We start from the raw sequence: 11522 nt of genomic DNA, 5'->3' as shown, positions 1-11522 counted from the left end.
TCTTTGCTCACAGGTAAGGCACCCTCGGTAAACTATGTAAACAATATAAAGGCCAGAATAAGTGCTTAGGAAAACCCTTTGTCATCTGTGAAAGAAGGTTGTAGACCAAAGATGTGATTGAGGAAATGATCATGTCAAACTTCACAAGCATGTATTGAGGGGCATCAAGAACTTCTGTCTAACTTTAAATGGTAGCATCAAAGCAACAAAAAGTAGACATGCTTTTATCCATAGGAGTGAGCATTGCTAGTTGATGATGTGTTGTATGTTGAGGTTTGAATTACAGGTGGTAGTAATGTAATATGATCTTAGAATTATGTCAACGAGTTTTGAATACCCTTGCGATCCATCACAATGTCTAAAGACCTAGGTCAACCCATGGAAGGGAACTAGGTCTAAAGACCTGGTTCTCTCATCATGGTTGTGGTTCTTTGTCGAATATATTGCTCTTCAAAGTAGGAACGACAATGCTATGCTTATGTTCTCTCCCACTCTTTTTGTTTGTTACATTGATATTGTACAAAGAGGAATAGAAACTCATTATATCTTTGACTTTGTAGAAACTTACTAGGGTGCCCCTAGGTTTGTGTGAAAAATTACCATTGCACCCCTATCTAGAAGTTGAGATAAACAGATATAATAGGATTTCTTGAAAGCTAGACCACAAAGAGGAAATCAATGCAATTAATGTTGTATATGTGTGTGCGCGTGATGGGGCTATGGAACACTGGCACTTGCAATGAAAGAAGAATAATGTGGTGCCACTTGTCAACAAGATGAATGCTTTATGGTGCAATGAACAAAGAGTTCCTTTAGGTGTGAAAACAAAGTAGGCTACGAACAAGGTAAACAATATGCACCAAGGTCGTATAACCTAGAAACGTTTGGTATATTGACTTAGTGATTGATTGTGTATGATGTGAGGCATGTGGTGTGATTATTGTTGTTGATCAGGTACTCTTTTGTTTCTTGTTATTTACACTTATTCTAGTCCGAGCTTGGTCTAATAATAGGGTATACTAAAATTATTAGTTATTAATGGTTGATTGTAGACAAAGTGAATGAAATTGATTATAGTGGGAGAGTTAAGGTACATGTCTATTTTGCATCAATGAAATCAAGTCTTGTTGCGACATAAACTGACTGATTTGGCATGCCCGAATAACTGAGGTCTGGTAGGTGATGGTCAAATATATTAGGCTTCCGACAATTTGTTGAAACCGCATGCATCTGTTCCCGAACCTTGGCAAAGCTTCTTGTTTCTGTCTAGAGGAGTCGAGACGTATTTGATCCTGTCATTTCGAAATTGAAGAGCATACTCAACACATAATGCCTTTGGCTGATCAGTATGCCTTTGGGGGTGAGGATCACTTGGATACCGAGGAAGTAATGAAGGTCCCCCAGATCCTTCATATCAAATGATGCGGCAAGTTGGGACTTCAAGCGACCGATTTCTTCCAGATCGGCCCCGACGATGACTAAATCATTAACATAGAGTAGTATACTGACCGACCCATTCCGACTTGGCTGGATGAACAATGATGAGTCCGACATTGGTGGAGCAAACCTCATCCGATGCAATCTCTTCATGATCTTTGCATTCTAGGCATGCAAGGCTTGCTTTAGTCTGTATAGGGACTTCTTCAGTCGGCAGACGACCGACGTGTTCAATCCAGACTGAAATCCAGGAGGCTGCACCATGTAGACCTGTTCCTCAAGCTCTCCTTGCAGGAACGCGTTCTTCACATCCATTTGGTGTAGGTGCCACCCCTTCACTGCCACTACAACTAGCAACACCTGGACGATTGTCATCTTTGCAACCGACACAAATGTTTTGTCACACCCACCTACATCCGATTGGCTTCACACCCTTGGGGGTGTCAACCAGGTCCCATGTCTCTTTCTCTGCTAAGGCGCCATCTCTTCGTCCATTGTGGCTCGCCAATTGGCATCCTTTGCCGCCTTTGCATAGCTCTCTAGCTCACACACTTCCACCACCTTTGCCATATATGCATAATGATGCGCCATATATTCATTGTACCTATACTGGATTACGGGGTTCTTCTAGCAAATGGATCGACACAATTGTTGCCATAAGAAGTCGACTCCTTTCACTTTGTATCCTACTGTGAACACATCCAAAGAGTTAGGGCTTAATATATAAGCTATAACCTAACGTTATAATAAGTAAACTTGATCATTCTTGTATATCTAGAGTCTTAGAGAGAGAACTAACACCAGATACGACTCGATGCCACGACAGTGGTATGGGACGCCGATCGAGGCTCAAGTCCATCTCGATCCCTTCACTCGGGGATGGTCGGGTGGATTGGCATCCTTCTTTCTCTCTCTCCTTTCTTATGTTTATCAATATTTTATCCTATCATATGCTTACGTTAGACCATAACTCTAACAGTTGGTATCCGAGCTTATGTTTCTAATGTTTCCTTTGTTTGTTTCTGTGTTCTTGAGGGATGGTGATCGATCGACGTGCGGTCGACCTTGATCCAGATAGCGATCAACAACGGAACTTCGGTAACTCTTTCTTGTTTTTTTTTCCATTTTTTCTTCTCCTATCTAATCATGTATATGGTCAATATGTAATTTTTTTCATTGATTCAATGATGTTGTAGTGGTAATTAATTGGTTGTATAAAACATTTACATATGTGTATGAGGTCAATACCTCATTTGACAAATATTTAATATGTGATTAGTGTCGTATGCGTACGAGGTTAATACCTCAATTGCGTATTACAGTCATATACATATGTTACGTATGCGTATGAGGTCAATACCTCGATTTTTATGTAAATGATATGCATTTGGTGTGGTATGCATAAGAGGTCAATACCTCAATTGTAGATTACGATTAACCCTTATTATTGGATGTTTTGTGTGCGTAGAGGCTAAGGCTATGTGTCTCGATTTCATCATAGGTTGGCTATTTGATGTTACGATTATTCTTAATATACGCATATGTGGACACATGTATACGTATTTGATCGTATATGTGTGATAAATATACGTATATGTATATTAGTTATTATGTGATTTATATATTGAATGTTGTCCTTTTCGGGGAATGGATCTTGGTGGCCGTCCTCACATTCTTGTGAGAATGGCGTAGTCACCATCCTTTTTTCAACAATTTCTTTTGTTGACATCCCCGTTGGTCACTTCGATTTTGTTACGTAACGAAATGTTCTCAGCCACAATGATTTTGAGAACGTAGGGCTTGACCCACTTCATGTGAGGTCGCTCCTATGACACACATATCCAACATCCCTCCTTCATTACATGGATACGATGCCACCATGAGATCATTCTTATGAAAGGCATTCGTAATGACGTAACCATGTGATGGGCCACGTGGGCCTACTACGAAAAGAGGGCTCATTTGGCTTGACCATTAGGTTGCACTTTGAAGTATGCCATCGTAATTATGAGACTTGAGGTTAGGTAACATACCAACATAGTTTGTGGTAAATGAGAGGGAAATAACGACTCTTGACATATATGTTTCTTTTAAAAAAACATATATGGTCAAATGCCTAGCATGTCCCTTATATGCATAAAATGTTAAAACATTCAACACGAGCAACCTATTTGGTTACCTCAAGTGTTTAATGTATTTGTTCTCGAGGTCTCGAGTTCAAATATGACCAAGACCATACACCATTGTTGATACATATGACTATAATACATGTTTAGAATTTAGGTCTAAGTGCACTTCGAAGTCCTCGTAATAGAACTTAAAATGTTAAACATTTAACACGAGCAACCTATTTGGTTAACTAAAGTGTTTAATGCATTTGTTCTCGAGGTCTCGAGTTCAAATATGACCAAGACCATACAACATTGTTGATACATATGACTATAATACATGTTTAGAATTTAGGTCTAAGTGCACTTCGGGGTCCTCGTAATAGGACTTAAAGAGTCGAAACCACATATGTAGGCATAGAAACATAGTTTATTGTTAACATTTTTTTCGTGTATAAACTATTCATGACGCGAACATACATGGTTGAGCGTCGGGGAGCCGCCATGAAAAAAACGATATAGAGATGAGGGAAAGACATTCATTTGTCACCCCCATGGTTTTTAAAACACCGTTGTGTTACCATAGTAACATGATCTTGAATTTTATCTCATATGTCTAGAGGGGTATTGACATGAGATCATGATATCGATTAATGTTGGACCATGATATGTTTACATCACAACATGATGTTATGACTATTTGTCTAACCTTATCCTATTTCTTTGCCAGAAATAATCATTCAATGGCTCAGAATAACGACCTGATGTTAGTAAATGCACAAGGTGTAAATGAAGAAAGTGAGGATGGTTGGATCTTAGAAATGACAATCTTTCTTACAACAGGGGTACCACCCGAACATCTATCGGCAAACGAAAGGAAAAGGTTGGCGGTACGGAGTCGTAATTTTTGTTTTTTGAACGACACTCTGTATCATAAAGGAGCAGATGGTATTTGGAGAAGAACAGTACGACAATTTGAAAAATCGGTCATTCTTCGGGAATCACACTGTGGAACTGCAGGAGGACACTATGCTGGGGAAACCACAACAAGAAAAATATGGAATAGTGGGTTATGGTGGCCGACAGTGATGAAGGATGCGGTCGAATATTTTCGGAAATGTGATTTATGCCAACGTATGGGACAACCGACAAAAAGGGACCGAATGCCGTTTCAATTGGTGTTACCTCTTGAACCTTTCCAAAAATGGGGGTTGGATTTTGTAGGCCCTTTCAAACCGGCAGCAGTAAGAACAGGCATTAGATATATTATAGTGGCTACTGACTACTGTACGAAGTGGGTAGAAGCTAAAGCTCTTAGGGATAATACAGCAGCTTCAATAGCAAAATTTTTGTACGAAAGTATATGGTGTCGATTCGGTTGCCCAATAGAATTTGTGAGCGATCAAGGTACGCATTTCATTAACAAACTTGTTCATGAATTGTCTACCTACTATGCAATGGTTCATAAGAAAAGCACTCCTTACTATCCACAAGCGAATGGATTGGCGGAGTCGACAAACAAAACCCTCCAGACAATACTCAAAAAGATAGTAAATGAGAATCGTACAGACTGAGATCAAAAGTTGCATAGTGCTTTATGGGCATATCGCACGTCGTACAAAACATCTATTAAATCCACACCTTTCCGAATGGCTTTTGGATTGGAGGCAGTGATGCTAATCGAATTCCAGATCCCAACACTCCGAATACAAGCAACCGAAAAATTAAATGAACTACAGTCGGAGCAAATTCGGAAAGAATCTTTATTGCTGTTAGAAGAAGACCGACTACAAGCTATGACAGCTTTAGAGCACAAGCAAAGGCAAACCAAGGCATTTGTAAATCGACACCGACGGAAAACCGAATCCCAATTCGGAATTGGGAAACCAGTACTGGTTTTCCAGACCAAGATGGGGGCGATGCCAGGAAAACTTCGGTATAGATGGACGGGACCAGTTTGGATCGTGAATAGTAAAAATGGTACGTATCAACTGGGAACCCTATCAGGTGAGATTTTACTGAAATGGGTCAATGGTTTCCGGCTTAAACCATATCGTGGACACATGCCGAAAAATCCATTCAAGGATGAATCGGAAGAAAAGTAAAAAAAAAAAGAGAAAAAAAAAGACTATTAAAAAAAAAAAAAACTAACTATAGAATATTTTCTTGCTAAATCATAACTAACTCTCACGAAGAGATTCTTGGAGTAATTTCAAAAGGCTATAAGTAAAAGTAGTGGAGGCATATTTCTATTAGTCATTATTACTATTTCTGGCCATCACTCCACTAGTATGCCTAGTCATTACAACATTAATAGTACTTTTATTCCCTATGCATCATGCAAAAAATTAATCTCTTAAAAACTATTTCTGTAATGACTGTTTCACCACAGAAACAGAAACGCATTCGAGCTCATAGGTTTTCTGATTTTTGTCGCCATAGCCCACAACATTTCTCACAGGCATCACTGAGTGACGAGCTGTTAATCGACGACGACAACATGCCGATTGTCGTATCTAACAACTTGTGCCGCTGGCTCATTCGCAATAAGTTACAGGGATTTTTGAAAATCGTAGAAATAGAGCCGCACCTGAACGCGGAAGCTTTGTTGGCAGAAATCGATGTGTCGACGATCACAAATAAGAAGGTAAGGGGCCGTGTTGGAGATGCCAGGAGGCGGGTTCGACATTGTCAACAAGGTCACAGAGGATGTTTTGCGGTCCTATTTTAGTGAATATTCGCCCTCTACCAAAGCTTATCAGACACAAGGAGGTAAGGACGTGTTTTTTCATGAAGTTGCAAACTTTTTATTGGAAGTAGGGTTTGTTAGTCCCAGATTCTACTATATGCCCAAAAAGAGGGCCAGATTTATTATCGCCGCTTATGAAGGCGAAGCTTTCAATTGGGGGATACTATCGGCAGATGCTTTGAGAGAGCAATTGAACGGAGTTCAGAAAGGAAAACCAATGAAGCCGATTTTTGCTCGTTGGTTATCGGTATTATTTCCGACTTCAGAGTGAGAAAACCGATCAGAGATGCGTTGGCCGCCTCAAGTATAGTCATCCCGAACCCAATGACAAGTCCAACGGGAAGAGTGGAGGGAAGAAGAATCAACGCAGGACGATACCACTAAGACCGAATTTGACCAACCGGAACCAAGGCACCAACAAGAATTGGAACAATAATAGTCGACGCGGTCTCAACAGTAGATACCGCAACTCGCACCTACCCAGCAATCGCCGACTCAACCGCTAGAGTCTCAACCACAGAGGATGCAACAACGAGGGACGATAGACGAGCAACCGTCACAGCAACAAGAATCGAGATGAGTCGACATTGACCAACAACGGCCGAAGCAACGAAGGGTGAAACAACGGTCCCAAAGATACTCTAGACCAGAGCAAGAACAACCTGCGCAGAAGAAAAAGAGAACTAACGATCAAGCCACCCAAAGCACACAAATACCTCGTGTCAATCTAGATGACACGTCACGAGTTCAAAAAGGGCAGGCATCAACGACAACGGTGCAAGAGGCACTTGGTTTTTTCGACATCTCGGCAACAACACATGAGCTAGCTGCCATTCTGCAGTTCGGAACATCATATGAACTGGTAGAATGGTTAGCTAAAAGACTGCAAGAAGTGTCGGAAAGAATGGCGCAAGAGGACAGAGATCAAATAATGATCCAAAAGTCATTATGTGGAGCTATCGAACCAAACGAGCAAGCAGAAGTGGATAGAATTGGTCGACAACAACATGCTAAAAATAGAGGTGAAGCCATTCAAATACCACCATTACATGAGGCACTGGTGGAAGTACACCGAGAATATGAAAAGGCTAGCAGAGCGGCCAGGGATATGGCCGAATTATACAAACAGGCTACAACAACTACATATGTGATTAATGCACAATATAAACGGATGTAGGCAGAAAATCAGCAATTGAAAAATAAACTGCAAGAAGAACAAGTGCCTCTAGAAAAAGCGAGAGAACAGATATTCCAGCCCGAGTCACAAAGACAACCTTTGGAGACGGATTCGGAATTACAAAAGAGGTTGGACCAAGCCGAACAAGCACGAAGAGAGGCAAAAATTAAGGCGGAAAGGACTGAGGACAGGTTCAGGGAAATGGAGGCTCGATTATAGTCGGCAAAAACGACGACCGACAGATGTTTGGGGGAAAAGGATAATGTAATACAAGATTTACGCCAACAGTTAGCCCAACAGCAAGCAACTACAAGGCAACAAGTCGAGGAATTGGAAGAGTATGTCAAGAGCCAAGAGACTTGTTTTACAACACAGTTGGCTGGTAAAGACAAACTGATAGACAAAATCAACGGAAAAATAATTCAGCAGTAGAACAACTGGAATGAAGAGAAAGCGAAGCTGGAAAACTGATGTGTAGAAATTCAAACATTCTCCAAGAAACGACGACTTGACCTCTTGGTGGCACAAGCTAAACTGATGCAGGCAGAAGGACATACCAATGCGGTAATCATTGATTTACGGAAAACATTGGCAACAACACAGTTTGAGGTTAGAATGACTCAGGACAGGGTTCAAGCGATCATTAGATGTCACCGAATTAACACCCTAAAATTGGTCAATGAATCGTTGGAGAAGGGTTGGAAAACATGGTTGGCACAAGCCGCGGAGCTTCAACTATTAAGAGCCGACAGAGAAAATAGGAAAGTTCAGGGCAAAGGCTTCCTCAAGATGTTGGAGGAAGCAACGACCACAGTTCAGGAAGATATTGCTAAGGACCTATTCAACATGGCAGCTTATTTTAAAGAAGAAATTAGCCGAATCATGCAGGAATTTGACAAGCATGATGTCGAGACATCCGTCGAGTTAGACAATATCGAAGCCAAAAGAGTCACCAAAACACCTGGACTTGGGGCACCGGAAGCAGATACAGAAGCAGAAACAGAAGCGGAGCCAAGACCATCGACCGAAGGAACCTGATAGGAAAACAATGACGGGGAGGATACCGAAGATGAAGACGAAGAAGAGGAAGGTGTGGCAACACAAGAAGCAGAACCCTCATTATTCGACATTGTGCAGGACGATGCAGACGAGGATTTGGAGATGGAGGAGGATCTTTCCTCAGAGCAGCAGGAGTAATGGGTTCCTGTGGGTTTGCCGGACAACGTCCTGGCCCACGGGCGTGCCAAGTGTTACCCGGACAAGTATGGATGTGTCGGAATTGGAAAGATGTTCGGAGTCGGAGTCGGAGTCGAATTGACAGTTAGGATCGATGACTCAGTAGATGGCCGAATAGGACATAGTTAGTTACAAAGTTTTGTAATTCTTGTTAATTATAGGCAGTAGGATTTCTTGATGAGAAAAGACCTTCGGGTTACCTATAAAAGGAACCGAAGGCATTGTAAAAATGTATCGTTGTATTTAGTAATAGAAAGTTTGGTTAGGAAATCTCTATGTACAGATTGCTTCTTGCCATCTAGTTCTTTCTGTCTAAACTATATTACATAAGTCACGATCTTGGTGTTTGTTATCACCGATAAGTATATAGATCATTTGTGTCTATTCGTTTAAACACAACTTATTGATAGAACATTCGGTACGAACGTTCGTCTTATACCGTGTCGGCAAAATAGCAATTGTCAACCGAACAACACGGTATAATTTTGGCACACTCGGCTATATTTGCACATAGCAGAAAACAAGACGAATGAATATCGTCTGGTTCGAATACACCAGTCGGTTGTAAACGTCCTCGTACGGGTTCTGTTATGAAGACACTAGAGACAAAATCGGCTGAGGGATTACAGTCGGAAACAGGTACAAGGTGGTCGGTACTTCCTCGTATGCGTTCTGGGGAGGACGAAGTGTTGTCGAACTGGGACCGAGCTCTTCTCCTCTGTCTTTCTCTATTGTTGCTCTCTGCAGGTTTTTGGGAGGCTGCCTCTACTTCGTGGAAAGCCCGAGTGCTTCTAGCAGAGTCTCCATCTCGCGTTTTGGTGTGTGCGTGTGAGTGTTAGAGCGTTGTCGCTCATCGGCTTGCTAGTTGTAACCCTAATCATATATATATATATATATATATATATTCGTCTTGTTTTCCATTGTTGAATCAGTTGAGATCTCTGTGTATTTAAGTGTGTGTGTGGCTCGGCCATTGTTCTTTCGTCGCTCCACCCTCTGTTCGGTTATTCCTCGGTTCAAGGCCCCCGCGGTTCCGCCTTAGTCTCTCCCGCATGAGCGGAACAACACGACATTATTTGGTGAACCCGATGTGAAACAAGGCGGCAAAGGAATCAAAAGATGAGGGGATCGGAGCTTGCGGAAGCCATAGCTTCTGCCGTTGATCGGATAGTGAGTGCGCGTGAGGGCACAGGCGCCCTCGACAGGGCCATCGAAGCAATTGTTGGTACAATAGGCTAGTTCGGTGGGAAGGACGCCACGAGCCATCTGGAGGCCTACCAAGCTGAAATGGTAATGAGGGACATTCTGGAGGACAGGCTGCTGGCCGGATTCCCTCGGGTGGCAATGTCGGGCATCCATGCGGAGGTGCTCGAGGTGCGGGCTGAGTGCCGGACTTGGGAAGAATTCGAAGGTCCGCTCCTTGAGAAGTATGAGCTTGATGACGCGCTTCGGCTATCGAAGCGGGACTTCATGGAGTGGGTGGAGACACCCGAAAAGAGGAGAAATGCGTAGATGCTCCTCTGGGAGTTTGAGGAACGCTTTGCACGACTCTCAGCATTGGACAGGACCATACTAGATACGAGCCGGGTTCTATTGTTCGTAAAGGCTGTGGACGTGCAGGATCGGGAGCAAGTGGGTCTCCTGCTGGAGACAGACGATAGCCTGATGACTGATTGGGTTGTGGTGAAAAGAGTCTGCGGCCGTTTCGACAAACGACCTGAGTGGGGCGACAAGGGTTCATCGGGGGCGGGATTTGTTGCGGCAAGAAAGCTCAAGGGACCCCCGCCGGCACGAAGGGAGGAAACCCGGGATTGGCTCGAGACAGGCGCGACATATATCAACGTGGTCAAAGGCCCGTCCGGAGGAGCGACTCTGGAAGAGCTGCACAGATGATACGAGACCTCCAGATTGCACAGGCAAGGAGGGACGATGGCGAGCAACCTCGCGACCGAAGGCGTCCGGCTGGGCATCGGTGCTTGTGGTGTGACGCAGTCAGTCACATCCGAAAGGACTGCGGGGACTTCGGGGACTTCGGGAAGCGCTCAACGCTAACGTGGTGTACTTGTGGAACGGGTGAGTGTATGCTAGCGAGACCCGGAGAGCCCTAGAGTTGAACATCGGACGCGGCGGAATGAAGCGACTGATGGAAGACGTGGCGGCGCGCCATGCGGAGACCATCCACTACTCGGCATTGGTAGGAATCCGGATCGGGAGTGATGAAGGCTGGAGGACGAAGGACTCCAGGTTTTGGCCGTTGGTGGTGGCCGTTGGTGCTAGAAGGCCTCGCCGGCGTGCAGCGTGCGGCCGTACGTATCTGGAAACGCTTTGGTTGGTGTCTTGGCCGGTCACGGGAAGAAGTGAGGCTCGACCTTCCTTACTCCGTCTCTCTCTCGTCCGAGACCCCCGTGGTCCCGCCCCTTCTACACGCACGCGCGTAATAACGCGACATATTTGGTGAACCCGACGTGAAGGGCGGCAAGGGAGAATGGAGTTGGAAGAAGACGACTTCGCGCAACTTTTTGTCGAAGCGGTGAGGGAGTTTGGACGAGCAATAGCAAGACGAGAGTCGGCGCAACAAGCGGTTGAGCTAGTGGTCGAAAGAGTCGGCCGTTTCAACGGGGACAAGGTCCCATTCTACTTTGAAGCCTACAACACGGAAATGGAGGCGTGAGACGTAGACGAGGCGTTGAGGCTAGAGTTCTTCTGTCGGCCATATGCACTCGGAAGTGAAGGAGCAAGCCCAGGCGGGGGCTTGCGCGATTGGAAAGGGGACAACCACCGGCCACGAGGAGCCGGTGGCTACGGACAAGGGCGA

This window comes from Azolla caroliniana, unplaced genomic scaffold, assembly GCF_043228905.1.
Source record: "Azolla caroliniana isolate FFs.n. ecotype wild unplaced genomic scaffold, voAzoCaro1.0.p SCAF_8, whole genome shotgun sequence".
Taxonomy (NCBI): domain Eukaryota; kingdom Viridiplantae; phylum Streptophyta; class Polypodiopsida; order Salviniales; family Salviniaceae; genus Azolla; species Azolla caroliniana.
This window is presented reverse-complemented; position numbering follows the sequence as displayed.